The sequence below is a fragment of the Micropterus salmoides genome, unplaced genomic scaffold (assembly GCF_014851395.1).
Source record: "Micropterus salmoides isolate LMB-PRFRI ecotype aquatic unplaced genomic scaffold, ASM1485139v1 Ms_hic_scaffold_4, whole genome shotgun sequence".
NCBI lineage: Eukaryota > Metazoa > Chordata > Actinopteri > Centrarchiformes > Centrarchidae > Micropterus > Micropterus salmoides.
Window position 1 is genome coordinate 8,442,425 of NW_024043372.1, and position 16,032 is coordinate 8,458,456.

Sequence of the window (16,032 nt, forward strand, 5' to 3'; positions counted from 1 at the left end):
TATCATAAGTTACCAAAGTCAATCTACTGACGCTGGACAGTTTTTTAGTGGCTGCACTAAAGGCCCCTTAACTGTGAGCATATACCACGGCCTGAAGTGAGCTATTGCTTAAATAGAACTGGTTTAAGATGCAGTTCCTCCAATGGCCACTAGATGGGTCCAAGAAAACTTGGAATTAATGGCAAAATTGTTTTTCAACAAGAAGTTAATTTTTCTAATATTTATTTCATTTCTTCATCACTTTTAAAGCTCTTCATGGCCTCTCGCCTTGTTATATTTCTGACCTTTTAGTCCCATACGCACCAGCACGTACCTTGAGATCCTCGGGCAGAGGTCTGCTGTCTGTTCCAGAGTCTCGACTGAAAACTAAAGGGGACAGAGCGTTTGTTGTCAGGGCCCGAGGCTCTGGTACAGCCTGCCCGAGGAAATCAGGTCAGCTGAGTCAGTGAACTCTTAAGTCCCTTATTAAAACGTACTTTTATAGGAGAGCCTTTCCCAAACTTATTTGACTTAATTTTATCCCTTTTATTTTATTCTATTTTACTTATTTTATATTTATCTTAAACGTGTATTTGTCTCTGTACTGGTTTTATTAGATCTTAGTGCTGCATTTGATACCATTGACCATCAGATCCTATTGCAGAGACTGGAACATTTCATTGGCATTAAAGGAACCGCTCTAAGCTGGTTTAAGTCCTATTTATCAGATCGATTTCAGTTTGTACATGTTAACGATGAGTCCTCCATGCACGCCAAAGTTAGTCATGGAGTTCCACAAGGATCTGTCCTCGGACCAATCCTCTTCACTTTATATATGCTTCCTTTAGGCAATATTATCAGGACATATTCCATAAGCTTTCATTGTTATGCAGATGATACTCAGTTATATCTATCGATCAAGCCAGATGAAACTCATCAGTTAGCTAAACTTCAAATGTGCCTTCAGGATTTTAAAACCTGGATGACCTGTAATTTTCTAATGTTAAACTCAGATAAAACTGAAGTTATTGTTATGGGGCCTAAGCACCTCTGTGACGCATTATCTAAAGATATAGTTTCCCTTGATGGCATCGCCCTGGCCTCCAGCACCACTGTGAGGAATCTTGGAGTTATCTTTGATCAGGACATGTCGTTTAAGTCTCACATTAAGCAGATTTCAAGGACCGCCTTTTTTCACCTACGAAATATTGCGAAAATCAGGAACATCCTGTCTAAAAATGATGCAGAAAAACTAGTCCATGCATTTGTTATTTCTAGGCTGGATTACTGCAATTCCTTATTATCAGGCTGCTCGAAAACATCCATTAAGACTCTTCAGCTGATCCAGAATGCTGCAGCACGTGTTCTGACAGGAACCAGGAAGAGAGATCATATTTCTCCTGTTTTAGCTTCTTTGCATTGGCTTCCAGTAAAATCCAGAATAGAATTTAAAATCATTCTTCTTACCTATAAAGCTCTTAATGGTCAGGCACCATCTTATCTGAAAGAGCTCATAGTACCTTACTACCCCACCAGAGCACTGCGCTCCCAGAATGCAGGGTTACTTGTGGTTCCTAGAGTCTCCAAAAGTAGACTAGGAGCCAGAGCGTTCAGCTATCAAGCTCCTCTCCTGTGGAACCAGGTTCCAGTTTGGGTTCAGGAGGCAGACACCATCTCCACATTTAAGAGTAGGCTTAAGACTTTCCTCTTTGATAAAGCTTATAGTTAGGGCTGGCTCAGGTGAGTCCTGAACCATCCCTTAGTTATGCTGCTATAGGCCTAGACTGCTGGGGAATTTCCTATGATGCACTGAGCTCCTCTCTCCTCTACTTTGTCTCCCTCTGTATGCAACCTCATTCCATTATTGCATGTTACTAACACAACTTCTCCCCTTTCCAGTAGTCTTGTGCTTTCTTGTTCCTCTCCTCTCTCCTCCTATCACTTCCTGCAGGTTTTCTGGCTCTGGAGCTGTGGAGTCTGGATCTGTGGTTACGGGTCACCTGCTGCCCCCATGTTCCTGCTCGACACCCTCTGCTACAACGACTATTGTTACTAGTCTTATTGTTATTATTGTTATTATAATCATTAACATTACGACTGTTACCATTAACACTACTATAAATATCTGTACCATTTTTCATTTAGTCTATAGCAACATCACCTTTACTGTCTGTACCTGTGTGTGTGTATATTGGCTATATATAGGCTGCCTCCCTCCCCTCTCTCTCCTTCCATCCCTCTCTTTTTCTCTCTGTTCCTCTCTTGTGCTCTCTCTCCCTCTCTCTCTCTCTCTCCTTCACCCACAACCGGTCGAGGCAGATGGCCGCCCACCCTGAGCCATGGTTCTGCCTCTTAAAAGGAAGTTTTTCCTTGCCTCTGTCGCCCAGTGCTTGCTCTTGGGGGGAATTGTTGGGCTTCTGTAAATAGCATCATAGAGTACGGTCTAGACCTGCTCTTTTATGAAAAGCGCTGTGAGATAACTGTTGTTGTGATTTGGCGCTATATAAATAAAATTGAATTGAATTATTTTAGTCTTTTCAATGTTTTCTTGCTTTTATCTTGTATTGTTTTTGTATTATTGTTTTTGGGGTATTATTGTCTTTACACTTGTTAAAGCACTTTGTAACTTGTTTTTGAAAAGTGCTCTACAAAAAAAGATTATTATTATTATTAATATATTGCTGGTGACCTTCTGAATATCTTTTGATATTTTACTAACAACCAAACCTTGCCATACCAGACCCCAATGTCTGGTGCCTGAAAAACCAGTAAGTAAACTGTAAACCCAAAATAAGAAATTAAATAGAAATGTGAAAAAATATCTAAACAGTTCTCAAAAATGAGAAATGAACAACAAATAACTGGTGGAAAATGGCCTTCAACAATCAAGTTTATTTTTTGCCAGCAGCTTCTAACACCTAATATGTCAATCCACATTTTCCCTGATGCAGAGATCCAACTGTCACGAAACATGAGAAGATAAATGTTTTTTTAAAACACACATATTTGTCATGAAAGAAAAATGCCTTCCTCTTTCCTCCAACTGTTCTAAATGACACTTAACTGCATGAAACAGCAGGTGGGACAGGTGTGGGTTGTAGTCCTGTGAGATGTTTAACAATGTACTATACATTTCAGTGTCCATTGGAACAGCTGTGGGTGTCAGTAAAGTTTGTGGTTTCTAGATATACAGTACATGAACATTGGGAAAATATCACACATTCTTCACTGTTGGGTGAAAATTTATTCCTATGTAGTTTGTTTGTTGTAGTTGAGCATGCAGCATAATGAAACGCACCAGAAATACTGATAACACAACTAATACAGAAAACATGACCAGATGAAGCTGCAAGATCAGCAGACAACACAACCAAATACAGAAATGCAAATCCAAACAAAACAACCTAATACAGGTTTCCAAAAATTTGGTGCAACAGGTTAAAGTTTTTATCAATCCACTGTGCAATAAACACTCCTCCCCTTTAACCGCCTTGATTCCATACACAGCTTAGCATTTCATCATAAACCTGTTCCTATTTCTGCAGTTTATTAAATTAACACAACTTTAAAATTTTAGCTTTTTAAAATATTTTTTGTGCCTAACAGAATTAGGATTATTCTAAACTCGAAATTTCAACTTTGGGTAGACAATCACTTTAGAAAAGCAGTCTTGTGTTATGAAGTTCTTTACTTACCACATCTACCTTATCTAACTTCTGCACTAGCTATACAGCAGAACCTGCAGTCAAAACACAACACATTTGAGAAGAGACAAAAACTATCATCTCTCCTTAGTTTTCCCCAATTAGTGCATTTTACACAAATTTTGAAGATCAGGAAGGAAATCCTACATCTTAGTTTTCCGCCCTGAAATCTTCCAAACAAGTTGCTGCTCCAGAAATGATGGCTGTATTTAATGAGCTGAGGAAATGTTGTGTAAGCAAGTGGGCTTTGTCTGGTGTGGGGATAGTTTCTCACTTTATAGCTTTAATCCACCTTAATAACCTATTGCCGGTTTCTTCTGCTAGAGGTAACAGGTGTGGGAGGTACTTGAGATTTTCTCCAGGAGGAGATCATTAATCTATTAAGGGGTATGCAAAGTGTTAGATGTGAAAATAAAAAGGTGGGAACGTGCGCACATCAGTTTGTCCACATAAAGGGTCTTAAAGGTAAAAGAAAAGACTGGGGGTGTGATGTGAAGATCCTTGTGGTGTCAGTTGTCCTCAGAAAACATAACAAAGAGAAACTCAGGATCTTTCACTGCAGACATATTTTACCCAGATGGACTGAATAATTAATTTAATTTTAAATATTTCCTTCAGAAGTTATACAATGAAATTTTACATACTTTTGAGAATAAAAATGTGTGCCTGCCAACTTCTGCCGTTCAGGTCAGCGAGTGACAGAAAATGGTCATAAGAGTCATTTTGGAACTAATTAACTAATTATTTACAATACGTTCTCAAATAGTTGCCTTTATTGACCTCAGCTGCAGACAGAACCAGTTCATGAAAGTTGTTCCTTCTTTTTTTATTATCATATTACTTTCCAGACCTGGTACTTTTTAAATTTGTTATTGATGCTGTTTGCTTTAGCTGAAAACTTTCTCCATGTTTTCTGTTGTCTTGATAACTTCAGTATAATGTTTTCACAGCACTAATTCAACAGTCATGTTATTCTCCCCAAATGTTTGCATCATAAACTTTCCTTTTGTCTTGTTAATCATGTAAGTATTATTAATTTCCTGTGAGATATTAAAACAAAAGCCAGGAACGCTGAGAATGCTGAATGTAAGTAGTAGTGCTGCTTTATGATATAAAAAGACCACTTTAACTGAACCCAGGACTGATAAACACCATGGTTCTATTTTATGGTTTATTTATTTTATGGTTTCAAATAAATCATAGTGGTAGAAAACATGTAACACACATACACACTCTCACAGACACATTATATGTATGTCAGCATGCATCGCATGTGAGCAAGATTTTATTGTCTTGGCTGAGTCACACCTCCACAAAACATGACAGTTTCATTTTCTCCTGTTGACCTTTTAATACAACACATTCACTGATAAGCTCAGGGAGAATCCACACACACACACACCTCTGTTCTCAGCCTTTACTCTATCTTCTTTCCAGTCATCTAGTCTTACAGCATCCAATACCACACACAAATACACACCTACACATTCAAACCATTCCATGTACACAAAACGTGATAACAGCTGAATGAGGCCCACATTTAAAAAGGCGTTTTGTCACAGCCAAAGCTGCGACTCTAGTATTGTATGTGTTTCACTTGTTTTCCCCACTCCTTTGTTTGAGTGTGTGTGTGAGAGTGACTGTGTGCTTGTGCGTGTGTGTTAGGTGGGCACAGCTTTATTACTGGCACCTGGGGGAGCTACTGACCTGAACCTCATCATCTCATCTACTCCCTCGTTAAATACTGCCAGATAGTTCCTAACCTCCTGTGGTAGATTATTCACTGTCTACTTGTCTCCAGTGACTTCGCTTGAGGTTTTTCTGAGTCTTGCCTTATGCTTTTTGCTGACGTGTGTTTTTCCATGTCCTCCAGGATTCCGTTGTTCACGCATCTCTGTAGCACCACTCGCACCATGCCATCTCAAGCCTGCCTGCTTTCTGCCTTTATCAGCCCTGCCAGCCATCTCAACAACTGATCGTTTGTCAATACATATTGTTACTTTTTACTACAACTGTTGTGTCTGATCCTGGTCTGCTACAATGAAATGTAACAGCATTTATATTCTAGTGTTAAACAAAAAAAAAGAGCACTGGTGTCCGACTGCACACTTTATATACATGACATTCTATTTTTTAAACCTGTCTCAATAATAGTGACTAGACTAGTGAAAGATTAATCGGCCGGCTGATTAATTGGGCCTTCATCTGGCATTTATAGATAACGTGAGGCATCAGCTGATGCCTGCACTCACGAGGCTGAAGAATGTCTGCAGACACATCTGCAGGCAGCCTTGTCAGTGTGACTGCTGTGGAACGATGTTAGCACTCCCCTTGTGTATTTTGGGAAGGTGATGAAAAGGTTCATTTTAAGTCCTAAATATCTTCAGTCTTTTCTAAATGTTAACCTGTTTCTCCCATTCTAAATGACAGCAAATCTAATCTATAAACATTACTGGCTAACATTAACTAAATATTATTACACTGGTTTTAGACCAGGTGATTCAGGTGTTTTAGACAGCTACAGACCAATATCTAACCTTCCCTTCTATATCTAAGACCCATGAGAAAGCAATTGCAACTCTATGAATTCTTGCATAGCAACAATTTATTTAGTCAGGTTTTAGAGGGCATCCTACTACTGAGACAGCACTGGTAAAAACCTCTAACGGTCTTTTAACTGCATCAGAAAAAAGACTAGTCTCTGTACAGGTCTTGTGAAATCTCAGTGCAATGCTTGGTTTAAGTCTTACTTATCAGATAGCTCCCAGTTTGTACATGTAAATGCTGAGTCCTCTCTGCATACCAAAGTTACTCATGGAAATCCCCAAGGTTCAGTGTTTGGACCTATTTTATTCACATTATATATGCTTCCGCTAGGTAATTTCATCTAGAAACACTGGATATAGTTGCTCTAGATGGCATCGCCCGGGCCTCCAGCACCATCTGGGAGGTATTTTTGATCAGGACATATCTTTTAACTCCCACATAAAGAAAATTACAAGAACACCCTTTTTTTCATCTTCGCAATATTGTGAAAATAAACATTCTGCATCAAAGTGATGCTGAGAAACTTGTTCAGGCATTTATTACTTCAAGGCTTCACTACTGCAACTGCATACTATCAGCTGCTCAAACAAATCTCTTAAGTCTCTCCAGCTAAAACAAAATGCCACTTCTCGCATACTGACTAGAACTAGTAAGAGAGATCATATCAGTCCTGTTTTCACTACTTTGCACTGGCTCCCGGTAAAATCTAGAACTGAATTTAAAATTCTTCTTCTTACATACAAAGCCCTTAATCATCCATCAGTCAACATTTTATTTGAAAAAACTTATTATACCATACAGCCCCTCTAGAGCACTTTGCTCCCAAAAGGCAGGGTTACTTGTAGTGCCTAGGGTCTGTTGAAGTAGAATGGGAGCCAGAGCCTTTAGCTATCTTCTGCAGAATCACACCCCTGTTTGGATTTGGGAAGCAACCAACATCTCCATATTTAAGAGTAGGCTTAAAACTTTGTTTTTAGTAAAGCTTATAGTTAGGGATGTTTTTTCACTCTGTGTTTAATCATAATGTATTTTATTGTACTTATTTTATTTTGTGTATCTTATCATGTGTTTCTTATATCCAACACTGCAAACTTCCCAAATTTCCTTAAACACCAGTCACTAGGGTTGGGTATCATTTAAAATTTTGTGATATCAGTACCAAAACCAGTACCCTTAAAGTGACACCGATACCAGTAGAGTGCTTCATTCGATACCTTGCGTAAAAGGCCACCTGTTGAAGCTATATTAGTTGATTGGTAGCCTATTATTATTTTTATTGTGGTTATTGACAAACAAAGTGAGCTATTTTCTTTTTTTAAATAACTGTTGTATGAAAATATTGGGAAATTTTATCAGATCCTGTTCATCCTAATTAGGTCATCCTCACAGGTAGTATCAAGGGGAAAGGTTTTGTATTTGAATGAGAAAGGAGGAGTGAAATAGTTTAGTGACCAAATGAGTTGTGGGAAACAATTTTAAGTAAAGTTTTGATACGTTTGTTTAGTAAACAAGAGAATTATTTTGTTGACTTTTGATCAATAAACTGAATTGAAAGATCTCTGCGAGTGCTTTTTCCTATAGTGGTGAGTTGCAAACCTCCAAAAAGACGACAGAAAACAAGTATGGAGTCTGTTCTTCATGAGTAAAATCAGCTGATCGCTACTGCGCCACAAAAGCATTTAATGGATATGATGGAACGTAGTGATCGATTGATGACAAGCAAAACCATACAAATAGTCACATTTGCTGCAATCTGGTTACAAAAAGTATCAAATGAAATACTGGTTTGATTGGAGACGTTTCGATACTACTCGATACTCGGCTATTTTGGTTGATAGCTTAAAAGTATCGAGTAGTCATACCCCGCCCTACCAGTCATATTCTGAAATTCATTCCAACTGCAACACATCCACCACTGTGTCCCCGAGCAACACAGTTAAGCCCTAATTGCGTGTGACCTCTGATGCTTTGGATGAAAGCTAAATGACCTATTATTATTATTATTATTATTATTTCGATTGTACTCTACATAGAATTTTGGAACTATACATGACTTTTCTTTGTTTTGATATCGGCACTATATATCGGCCATCGGCCATTGAAAAACCTGTATCAGTCGACCACCACTCAGTAAGAGTCAAATGTTTCCTTTCTCTACTTCAAGCTAATAAAAATATAAAATCTAATAAAAATGTACAAACTAGGAAAAATCAGTGTATCCAAAATGTACTCCGCAAAATGGGAATTAAAAGCATTTAATCACATTTTCCTTGGAGTACAACTGAATTGTAGAGCTTAAGAGAGAAGCAAAAAGCATGAGATCCCTCAGTAGCTTACCAGCAACCAGCACTGTGTCTCGGAATGCATGACCAAGTAGAAGGTGAGGTTGATTGAAAATTTAAACCCTGCACTGCTCCTGCACACTATAACCAAACATAATTTGAAAGAGTCATATTTTCTTACTATCCACTTGTGACATTTTTTTTTGTTGTTTATGTGTGTACATAATTTGTTTAATAGCCATATTTTAATGCTGTAAGCACCATAACTCAAAATCTCTGCAGATATCTCAAAATGTTGACAAATAAAAACAAAAGTATGTTCAGTGAGTGACATGAGGTAAGTGAGAAAATATGTTTCTCAATTAGGTGAACTGACCCTTAAAGGCTCAAAAAGTAAATTGAAGGCTGGCCAAAATGTCTGTCCTGAGTTTTGAAAACTTTCCTCACTGCCAAGGTTTAAATCTCAAAACTGGCCCTCACAAAGATATAAATACAACAGCTCGCACACACACACAGCAGCTGTTTTAAAATCCTCGAATGTCAGTGCTAAAGTATTCATGATACAAACCTTGGAGAAGACTTGACCAGTACAAATGGAACAGACCTTGCTTGGGTATGAAAATGTATGAGTGAGTCAGAGTGATACACACACACACACAGATTATAAAGGAGAAGCGCTACCAAATATGTATTGTAATAACTCTAAATTGTCATCTGTCAACTTTAGTCCAAGTTCTAATAATTTAAATTTGTACATAGTACCCACTGTGTAATATTTAGGAGGATCTATTGACAGAAATATACATAACCATATTTTCAGTGGTGTATATATACCATGCATAATGAACTGTTATGTTATTACTTAAAATTATAACAATTTTATTACCAAACCAGGCACAGTGGTCAAACAAACCGGACTTTGGGGGTTAAACGTGCTCGGGCAAGGTACGGATTGCCTGGTGTGAGTCCGACCTAGTTGTTTAAGTACTAGTGTTATATTAAGGGTAATATTTGTAAGTGAAACCTACGAAACAGCCTGATTTTTGATTTAATATTTACTAGAATTTAATGATTTGGTTGGTTTTACCAACTAAATAGTTTTGAGTTTGACATTGACTAAAACTATGAAGAATAAAAATGACTAAATGTGAACTTAGCTCTTTTTTAAAATCTGCCACTCAAATGCATCTTCCATTTTTGAAATGTATGCGCTAAATGAAGGTATAACATTCAGCTCATTTAGGTATCATTTAATGTTGTGAGATGTTAGGGTTAGTAGTTATTCAAGGTTCAGTATATTTTTACAAACATTACATGCATGTTAGCATGCACAAAGAACCCATGTCTTGGCTCCTCAGTCGTCCACTTCTCAGAAGGTCGGCAATCCCCGGCTCCTCCTGTCTGCACATCAAAGTGTGAATGTATTAGTTTCTGTTTTCTGATGAGCAGTTGGCACCTTGCATTGTAGCCACTACCATCAGTGTATGAATGGGGTGAATGTGACATGTAGTGTAAAGTGCTTTGAGTGGCCGGAAGACTAGAATTGTGCTTTGTAAGTGCAGTCCATTTACCATATCTTTCAGTACAAGACACTCCACCTTACTTAATCACTAACACTTATTACTAACAGGTATTCTAAAAAGGTGCAGCAGACATGAAACACAAAGCTCACAAGAACTTGAAGCTCCCCACAGTGTATTATACAGTCAGTGCTCAATACAAAACACACACCAATGAATGAGTCCTTATCTCAGTTCAAATCAAAGTCCATTTTAAAAAAACAACTTCAGGATCCCAGCTAGGAAACAATTCTCAGTTGAGTTTCGATTTTAAAAAAATTGGCCAAAGAAAATAGAACCAAGTGAGGCCTCTTTTGTCTAACAGACAAGCTGAGTGATTCTCTCACACTAGAGTTTTACCTCCCATAGTCTGGCCGGTACACTGCTGGCAAGCTAACCAGCTGTCTCGAAGCAAGGCATGGGCCTCTTCCACTGGTCAGTTTGGGTTGAAACACCATAGCTATTCCCTGAACTGCCTGTGCGCCAAAGTGGCAGATGGCCTGATGATTTTACCCACCACTACCAAAAATTTACTTGCAATTAACCTTTGTGCTGGTACTAACCCTGACTAAAGGTAACTGAAAAGCTGCCAAAATTAACACTAAATGTAAATAAAGAGAAAACTTTAATGAAAATCCATTTGCACAAAATAAGGGAAACCTATATAAGTTTGTGCAGAAATTAGTGTTAGTAGAGCAAGTTGCTAAGTGAAAAAAGACAGAGAGAGAACGAACGAAAGGAATAAAACCTCATTAAAGAAATTAAAAGTCCATAATCACTTTCTGGAGGGCCACAGAAAATACCAAAGATACACCATAAGAAGAAAAACTGTTTGTACTTAAGGGTAATACCGTAATATACCAATAACAATAAGTATCTTTCTTCTGTTGTGATTAAATTGAGCATTTTTGACCAGATGGAGTTCTTCACTAGATTTGTCAAAGAAGGAAAGGTAAGCAAGAGCATTTGGTTAAGGTAGTACTATCAGTTAATGAGACAATGCAGATCTTTGTGGAAATGCACTGCTGTAGTCTTGGCTTGTCTTGTGGTCTGGAAAAAAACATCATGCGGTGATCAGCCTTTATTACTGGCCAGTGCAAATGGAAGTAAAGAGTACAGATGGAGGTAGAAATTGTCCTATTATATATTGTCCTCCCTGCCATAACTAGGAGCTGTTGTACAGTCTGATGGCCAGGGGGATGAAAGAGTTTAAATCTGTTGGTGGAGCTGGGGTGGGACAGCAGTCTGCCACTGAACACACTCCTCTGTTCGATGAAGGTGTTGTGCAGAGGGTGCTGGTCGTTGTCCAGTATGGACAGCAGTTTGTCCAGGGTCCTTCTTTCTGCCACTGTCACCAGAGACTCCAGCTCTGAGCCCACCACTGAGCCAGCTCTCCTCACCAGCCTGTCCAGTCGACCGGCGTCTCTCTTCTTGCATAAAAGAGGGCGCTGGCCACCACAGACTGGTAAAACATCTGCAGTAGTTTTTTGCAGATGTTGAAGGACCCCAGTCTTCTCAGGAAGTACAGATGGCTCTGCCCTTTCCTGTGGAGAGTGTCCATATTTTCTGTCTAGTCCAGCTTGTCATCCAGCTGCAGCCCCAGATATTTGTAAGTCCTGGCACCTCCACATCGACCCCTCGATGGACACACATTGAAGATATGGTTTCTTCCTTCGGAAGTCCACCACCATCTCCTTGGTCTTGGAGCTTCAGATGATTGGTCCTGCACCACCTCACAAAGTCCTCAACCAGGCTCCTGTTCTCCCCCTCCTTTCCAACCTTGATACAGCCAACTATCAAATAAGCTTACATACCAACTCAGATGTTTATCATTCAACGTTTAAAAGTAACAGAGCCATTTGAACTGGTTAGAATGGACCTAATGAAGTTCACTAGGTGGTAATCAATAGATTTATGTAATAGTTGATTATTTCACAAAGTGGGCAGAGGCCTATTCTCTGAACAATAAGTCTGCAGAGGAGGTGACCACTTGTATTCTTGATTTTTGTATACAAATTTGGTGCACCTCAGATACTGCTTATAGACCAGGGGATCTTGACATTCAACAAAGCTTCCGCTCACCTTACCAACCTCAAACCAATGGCTTGGTTGAGAAGCTTAATGGCATCATTCAGCTGCATATTGTTAAATTGGCATATATATTATACACCTGCACAACATGACTGCTATAGATTGATTGATATAGATTAGTGCTGCTGTTATGTTGTCGACTGCAGAAATGTTCAGTTGTCAACAAAGTCGTCCAAACACCCAAAAAATGGGATAAAAACCTCGAGCCCACAACATTTGGACTCACATCCCAGCGTAGCCCATATTATTAAATGTTCAACTGGGAGGCACGATACCAATCTGAGATGCTAAAGGAGTATGAGATTAGTGGCTCTGTTTGTTTTGGAATCATGGGCTGTGGTCATAATTCTTTGCATAAATAGCTAATAGGAGGCGCTTGAGGGACTGAAAACAACATGTATACAAGACAGCACAAGGAAGATGTACAGAACACAAAAAAGAAAAAGCTGGAAAAGAAAGCTGGAAACAGAATGAGAGGACAACTTTAAAGTTTGAGACACTGTCCTAAAAAAACAGAAAACCAGCAAGAAGAAGGGAAAATGGAGAGCTGGGTCCTTTTAAACAATGCGGTTGACCTAATTACACCATTCACAGAGTCAGAATATTCCAGCCAAGCAAAAAAAATTCTAGCAACTCCCACTTTTGTCTTTTTTGGCTTTGATATGCAAGTTAATTTGAATATTTGTTTGTGTAGATGGTAAATGGTTACCATATCTGGGTGGCAAAAAGGGTCCAAAGCAGTTAACACCTTTTGAAATGACGGCAATTTGGAATGGCACATCAAGGGTAATGAAAAAGGTAAGGATTGTAGTTGCTTTTTAAGTGCATGGACAGTGTAGTCAGAAGTTGATCTGGTTTCCTTCTTTTTGTAAGAGATGGCTGGCTGTATGAGCTTTATGCTACACATACAGCATAACAGTGTGCTACAGTGAAATAGTCTCTTGACTTTCATTATTTTTACACAATGGTATGGAAATGTTTTCCTTTTGTATGTTAAAAGGCCTGAATAGTTCTTCAGTGTTACACATTGTTTCAACTCAAACAGGCACCGAGGACAAATAGGTGCATATAGAAAATGTGTTAGAAAACACAACATTTTCAACATATACAGATTATGTTGAAAACAACCACATTCAAAACACATCTGAGTGTTAACATATACCATCTCGTATGATGAAAACCACTACAGTCAGTTCCTGTTCCTGAGTTATTGCCCCAAATCCTAAGTTTTTTGTAGTCTATGTTTTAACTGCTGGTGGTTTTTATTTCCAGTAAACTGGTGACAATTTCACAGTGTCCAAATAAATCTGTACCACTGCAGGAAGAAGAGGGGCTCTCATATTCCTCCCCTCTCCTATTGCAAACAGTACCAGAATACATTTCATTTAACCATGTTAAACCATAATCACAGGGCATTATGCATACTTTGATTACTTCAATGTCAAATATGCAAATAAAAACCATAGTCAATAAATGATGCATTGTCTGCACTGTTTATTTTTTAGAGAAACCTACAATAATAAAATCTCATTCACATGAAATCAAAATCGATGCTTAAATGTTTTTATATGATAAGCCTTGCACTATACCTCACCAAAATGCCAATATCTGGCTAATCATTGACAAAAGACATTGTTTTGTAGGTATTCTTTATCATATTAATTAGAGTTTGTGAGGTTTTCAGGCCAGGGACGGGGGACCCAGCAGGGAATGATGGCGGGGAGTGGCCCCTGATTGGAGCCAGGCGAGCAACAAAACCACGCTCAGCAGCCTCCTGGTGAACACGGCATGAACAGGCCCGAACACAGCCTCAAACACCAACAGGGAGCCGAGATGATTTACAGAGCTTCTTGACACAGGCATCTGGATTCCGTTACGCTTGCACCTCCCGTTTCTTCCCTGCATCCATTTTTAATTAAACAACTCATTTTTGTGTGTTTTTTAACAATATTGTGGTTTGCAGACCAGATAGTCAGGTGACAGATCAGTTGTCAAATCATGTAGTGCATGTAACCCCCTGTCACCGATCAGTCATGTAGTGTGAACATCACGACTTCAAGACTCGATTACAAGATGTAGTAATCAATCAATCACAAGTTGTGTAGTCTGAACAGCACTGCAATCTGCTGATGTTAAAAGTTGTGAGGTCTAACCTAGGCTGCTTTTCAAATGAAAACAATGTGTATTGATCAAACACTCAACTAATCACCGATATTTGTTTAAGAGGGCACAGACAAAAATTGTCGTCCTGCCGATAGTGGAGTCACCAGAAAACTCTTCTATGCGTCACTCTAGAGGACATGGACAAACTATATATTTTGTTGTTTAATTTGGAAGACTTGGAATGATAGTATGGCCTCACTATGCATGTACCAAGAAGACTGATCAAACACTCTTTCGACTATTTTCTCTTACGTTCTCAAATGCTTAAAATCTTGAAATTATAGGGCAGTACAGAAGTCAGTGCACACAAAATCAGGGACCTGCTTTGCAATTATAATTTTTGTTGCTACAAGCCTTAAAGTGTGGCTTGTAGAGGAATGTTTGTTTTGTCTATGTTCAGTTAGTTTTGTCACCAATAAACTCCAAACAAAGAGGGAGATAATTTGTTCCTCTTTTCCATCGCTCACACTGACAGTGTCTCTTCAAAATAGACAGATGACATCATGCAGTAGTGATCACACACACAGCAAAAAGCTATGACTGTTTTATGATTTTATGATCTTAGGTGAAATGGCTCCAGCTTCAATAAATACACTAAATCATCTCAGAAATCATGAAAAAGGTTTCAAGAGCAGCCCTTTTTTCCCCTCAACACTACCTTAGGACTTCAATTTTTATCTACAACTATTAAGTTTTCTTCAAGATTCTAGCTTGTGTAAAGGTTTTTAAACACTGCTCCATGCACAAAAGGTTAAGTCACTGATCTCTAAAAAGGACTCACTGGTCAGTCCTACATTTGGTCGAGCCTTTGAACAGCTACAGGCCTTGTTGAAGTGTTGTGACATAATTGGTCTTGATATGTGAAATTAAATAGGGATCCAGTATCTTTCTCCAACAGTGTAGCTTTCTACAATGTACATAGCCACTTTTGTCATCTATCAACAATGTTTGCTATCACATACTGTAAACATTAAAACGTGAGAAGTCATGATAAGTGTGAGACAACTGGATTTGTTCCAAGATGATTTGACTGAAATCACTGGTGAAATCAAATGTAAAACTGTTTTGTCCATCACTCAGTTTACTGGAAATAATTCACTTCCATTGTAAATGGATATCATTTCTTAGGTTTAGCTGTTATTTATATATCAGTACTAATAGCGTTGTATTCACCAAGTTAAGATCTGGGAACACAAAAACATCACAAAAAAGAACACAATAAACATGTACACATGCAGATAATCTGACAGGTTGCAAAGTTGAACAGCAACATCATTACCCAAAATGTAAGGAGGAAAATAATGGGGAGTCCTTTATAAAACTTTCTCAAACAGATAATCCAAACCTCCAACGCTCACTTTATGCAATGCTTACCCAGGTGGAGGTGAGAAAGTTAGGAGGGTTTAAATTTAAACTCCCTTAAACTCCCTTTTATCTGACACAATCCTGGTCTGAGTCTGTCTGTGTTTGTAATCGTTTTCGCCCTGTCCGCTCTGTGCTCTGATTCTCGTCTCTTTACATACAGTATTTTGGGGGTTTTGTTCCATGTCTTGTGTTTCCTTTGCTCTGCATTAGTTCAGTTGTTACTGTTTGTTTCATGTCCTGTTTTCTTATCTTCTTTTCTTGCCATGACTTAGTTTGTGTCTTAAGTCGTAGTCCTGGTCTTGAGTTCAGTCCTTCTGATAGTTCATGTATTCTGTGTTCTGT